Source organism: Lactuca sativa, chromosome 8 (assembly GCF_002870075.4).
Source record: "Lactuca sativa cultivar Salinas chromosome 8, Lsat_Salinas_v11, whole genome shotgun sequence".
NCBI lineage: Eukaryota > Viridiplantae > Streptophyta > Magnoliopsida > Asterales > Asteraceae > Lactuca > Lactuca sativa.
In genome coordinates this window covers 73748208-73753572 of record NC_056630.2, presented here as the reverse complement: position 1 = coordinate 73753572, position 5365 = coordinate 73748208, and the positions used below count along the sequence as shown (strand labels likewise).

Here is a 5365-nt window from a genome sequence, read left to right as displayed (position 1 = left end):
TTCTTCCTTTCCCGCAAAGGACACATACTCTCAAACAAAGTTCAGAGTGTTATATAGTTGAGAGATCGATGTCCCCTATCATGTTCCTGGAACAACCACTACCAATAAACCGAACTCTGATGATATGCCTCTACAGCTGCTCCAACATAGAGAGGGATCAGTTGGTCATTGGAACCTAGTCCATTTTGAAACTAGGTCGACCTTTGTCATCCTTGCAAGGTACTCTCTCCCATGACATATCCTGTTTATCATAAACATAAGATGAAGAAATACTAGACACATTAGATGATTTGGGAGATTGAACCGTTGGTACCCATCTGTAGTTGGGTTTAACCTATTTCTTGTTCAAGCAGATGGATGCCTCGACACGTAATTTTGATTTAGTTGATTATATGCATTAAATCACACATGGTGTTGATTGTTGTAAGTAGTGGGAGGTGGGTGGTGGTGGTGGGTTGGTTGGAGGTAATGGTGGATAATGGTGATAGATGGTGGTTATGGTGGTTGTGATAGGGGTGGGTGGTGGTGGTAGTGGTTGGTGGTTGGTGATGGGGGTTGATATGTGCATATTTAGTTCATATTAAGTATAGATTTTTATTCATTTATTAGCTAAATTATTGCATTTTATGGACAAAAGGTACTAAAAAGTGTTTGAATTATATTTTCAGTCCAAAAATGAAGCTCGGAAGCAGAAGGAAGTAGGAGAAGCGGTTGAGAATTCGAGAGTGGAACAAAGAAGAAAAACACTAAAAATAGCACCTACTCGGCGAGTAGGGTCGACTACTCGGCGAGTCCAAGCGAAGATTCGAGAAGATAAAGACTCGGGATCCCAGAGACTTATCACAATACGGGGACTGAGAGATGGACTCGACGAGTCGTCACCTGACTCGACGAGTCGATTCGTATATATAAGGATAATTCCACAGAACGATGGAGGGGAATTCTGGAACGATTCAGAAGAGTTTAGCTGCAATAAAGAAGTCAGAAAAACCCTAGAAGACGACGAGAGAAGCTAGAATTCAATCCCGAAGGAGAATTGAGGCAAAATTTCATCATCCCACTTAATCTTTTGTTTTGACATCATGGTTAAACAATTAGACTATGTTTGTTTGCTGTTATTTACTTCAATTATGAGCTAAAACCTTTAGACTTCTGTTTGGGGATACAAAATTGATACTATGGTTTGATTGATTGGTAGGATTAATTCTAAGTTGGTGATTTTTGTTATTTTAGCTTGCTAAAGAACCTTGTGTGTGAATAATAATTAATTTTCTGTTAATAGGAAGATAATTGATTAGCATGAACATCTATTGATTATCAATCTCATATGCTATGTGATCTCTTTGCCATATGTCTAGGATTAATGAACATGAAAATAGAGTTAATAAGAAAAATTGAGTAAATTCATGTGCAAGCTTGTGTGATGACCATCAACAAGAAGTTAATTAAAAGATTAAATTAGTTAACTATTGCAAGTCTAAATTAACCCGAATAATTAATCTAGTAAATCTAATTAAATTAGACAACTGGCCACTGTTTAAGTTAGTTTATTTGCTAAGGATTAGTGTAGTGAATGCGAATCTAATCACTTGAATCGGTAACCGACAAAAGAATTAATCCATTGCACCATTACCTTATAATCAACCATAGGATCAATTGAGTTGAACTAAACAGAAGTTCCTTCCCAATTATTGAATCTAGTTAGTTCTTAGTTTTCTAGTTTTTAAATTAGTAATAGTTAGCAAGTTTCTAGTCTTGTAAAACTAGAGAAAACCCCTATTTATTAATTAATTTAGATAGAATTAGCTTTTAGTTTTAATTTGCTGTTCCCTGTGTTCAATACCCTACTTATTCAACTATACCACAATTGATAGGTTCACTGCCTTTGTGTGTTATTTTATAATTAAAAGTAGGTTTAAAACTAAGTGAGTTTGCACACATCAAGTTTTTGGCGCCGTTGTCGGGGAACGGTTCTAAAAATTAACATTAAATTCTAATTTAATCGATCCTTTGTGTTGGATTTATAAAAAGGTAATCCAGTAAGTAGAATTAGTTTTAATAAAATTCCGTTTTTAGAGTAACTAGAAATTTTTTTTTTTCTGTTTTTGCCTTGAACTCGCCGAGTGCACTCGTGCCAACTCGGCGAGTACATCGTTGTTACAGTTTTAATTTTTTATTTTATTTTTGTTCTTTTTACGCGTTTTTTGTTTTGTTAAAAGTTGTTTCATGACTCGAGGATCTGATACACCTCTGGTCCCTCCTCTTGAAGACCCGGAATCCGCACTAAGAAGGAGCAAAGGCAAAACCGTTGGAGAATCCGCTTCTTCAAAGAACTCACCACTCAAAAACCTAAAGTCCGTTTTCAGCAAGAAGAGGAGCAGCAAATCAGGAGCATCCAGTGCCTCTTTGACAATCGGCGACCCAATTCAAGAAGATATTGAGTACGAGGCCAAGGAAGAAGAAGAGCCCACATACGAGCACGACTCCGAGTTTGAAGACGATTTAGCTATACTATGGCTAATATCGATGAAGTCCCCATGGGGGAATGGAAGAAGAGGATGCGCGATGACACCGGCCCGGGACTTGTGCAGCCTGCAATTCCCGCGACCGCTACTTTCGAACTAAAAGGCCATATTCTCGCTCAACTCAAGGAGATTCCTTTTTATGGAAAGGATCACGAGGACACCTATAAGCACTTGGACGAAGTGAATGATGTGGCTGACTACTTCAATGTACCGAATGTTCCTTGCGAGACCCAGCTTCTTCGCATGCTTCCAGTCACGTTCAAAGGAGCTGCAAAGGATTGGCTAAAGTCACATCCTCCTGGATCGATCACCACATGGGCCAAGATGAAAGAAGAGTTCATAGACCACTTTTTCCCGCCCTCCAAAATAGCCAAGCTAAAGAAAGCCATTGCCAACTTCGAGCAACAACCTGGAGAATCTCTTTATGAAGCTTAGGAAAGGTACAAGAGCTTGCTTAGAAATTGCCCACACCATGACCTTAATAGCCAACAAGAGGTCTCCATTTTCTATGATGGAGTCAATGTCACCACAAGGCAATTGCTCGATTCTCAAGGCCCGCTCACAAAGAAGGCGCCCCTGGTAATCAAGGAGTTAATTGAAGAATTCTCTAAGCACTCTAGAGAATACCACAATCCAAGAAATGAAGTAAGTCGGGGGTAGTGAACTCGGCAAATGATAGCATGGCGGCGGTGATAGCTAAGCTTGATAGTCTTGATAGAAGAATGACAAAAATGGACCAAACAATCCATGCTATTCGGGTTGGATGTGAAAATTGTAGAGGGCACCATCTCACAAAAGATTGTGATTTGGATTAAAATGGAAACAAAAAGGCTCAAGTATTCTATTCAAGTAGCGATCGATATGACGAAAATTGGCGGAAACCGAAGAAGGAATGGCTCCCATACGAAGAATATAAGAAGGCTAAGGAGGAGAAATACAAGCAAAAGGAGAGGGGATATTATCAAAAGGAAGAACCGGTGATAGAAAAGAAAGCCGATTTAGAAGAATTGTTCACTAGATTCATAGTTGCGTCCGAAAAGAGACACAACGATCACGACGCTGCAATACACGAGACCAAAAATATGTTAAGGAATCAGCAAGCATCCATTCTCAACATTGAGAAACAGCTGGGACAGCTTGCCCACCAAGTGAACGAAAGAAGACCGGGTCAACTTCCAAGTAATACCGAAGCCAATCCGAGAATAGAGAATGTGAGTGTAGTGACTTCCAGCAATGAAGAAATTTTCACACATGCACAGAGGATCTCCAAGAGGAAGACAGAAAAGGCAGAAGAGTCGACTCCAGCTAAACCCGATCAGACTCGCCGAGTCCCTCTAATGGACTCGACGAGTCCATGCGTAAATGACAAAACTGTCATTCCCTTAAATCCATATAATCCTCCTTTGCCATTCCCAATCAAATCCATGCCTGTGGAAAAAGTTGAAGCCTATAGAGCCTTTATGAAGCATGTTAAAGCCCTCCAAGTCAATGTGCCATTTGTAGAAACGATGCTCACAACACCCAAGTACTTCAACTTACTAAAAGGTCTCTTTGCTGCTAGGAAAGACTTGGCTGAAGTCACAGAGATAATATTGAGTGAGCTACCCGAAAAGAAGGGCGATCCGGGGAGTATCATAATTCCATACCAGTTTGGAAATGCATTTGTCACTCAAGCGTTGACCGACTCGGGTGCAAGCATCAATCTAATGCCTTTCTCTTTCTTTAAGAAGTTGAATTTATCGGAGCCAAGACCAGTGAACATGAAGATCCATTTGGCGGACAAGACAACAATTCATCCACGAGGCGTTTGTGAGGATCTTCTCATTAAAGTTGACAAGTTAATTTTTCCAGTAGACTTTGTGGTGGTTGACATGGAAGAAGACCCCAAAATTTCGATTATTTTGGGGAGATCATTTTTAAACACCGCATGTGCTTTAATTGATGTATGTGAGTCTACATTAACGTTGAGGGTAGGTGACGAGTCCGCAATGTTCAGAGCCGTACCAGAAGCCAATCAAGAAGAGGAAAGAAAAGAAGAGATCTCGTTTATCCATTTGGATGATGAGATACTACAAAAAGAACTTGCACTTTTGCAAGAAGAAGATCCAAGCAAGTTTTTGCTATATTCTGGAGAGGATGGAGATGTTAACAAGGACTTGGAGGAGATAGAAAAGCTACTGGAAGGAGCCTACTTGGAAAATACCCAGGAAATAATGAAATACGGTCCGACTCGTCGAGTCACTTTACTGGACTCGACGAGTCCAGTCGATATTGCCAACACCTTGGACGATTTAGATCTGTTTGTTGCTAGTTCTCTGCATATGCTGGAATTGGATATTTTTCATGATTCTTTAGAAGAACAAACAGCAAAAGGAGAAATGGATACAGAAGTTCAACATGCCCATATAGCATCTCTTGATGCAATTCCGCTTGAAGATGGGGTAAGCACAGAAAAAGAGGAGAAGGAAAAGGATAGGAGAGTGGAGGCTGATCAACCATTCATTACAAAACCTAGAGCACGAATTTTTACAAAATATGAAGTAATTGAGTTTGATAAAAAGGATGTGCAAGAGAAGGTGAAAAAGAATGGGGTGAAGAAGAAAAAGAGGAGAAGGGAAGCCCAAGCAGCTGAGGATGATGCCGTACAAAAGAAGAGAGAGGAATCAAAACGGGCTTACAAAAAGAAGATTCACGCTTACAAAATGAAGTACAAACCACAAAAGATTAGACGCGCATTCCTGATGCTGGAAGATGACGAGACGTAGATGGGAAGGAGTCCAGCTAACGACTCCTTAAAAAAGAAGCGCTTGGTGGGAGGCAACCCATTATTTAGAGTTTGC

The 5365-nt window shown here is 40.0% G+C and overlaps 1 non-coding gene across 1 annotated transcript; it reads right to left on the bottom strand.

The window, feature by feature from the left end:
* Nucleotides 1–2897: 2897 nt before the first annotated feature.
* On the bottom strand, nucleotides 2898–3004 carry LOC111900610 (small nucleolar RNA R71). Its single transcript, XR_002853253.1, has one exon. It is a non-coding gene; the product is annotated as a small nucleolar RNA R71 (small nucleolar RNA).
* Between the last annotated feature and the right edge of the window lie 2361 nt (nucleotides 3005–5365).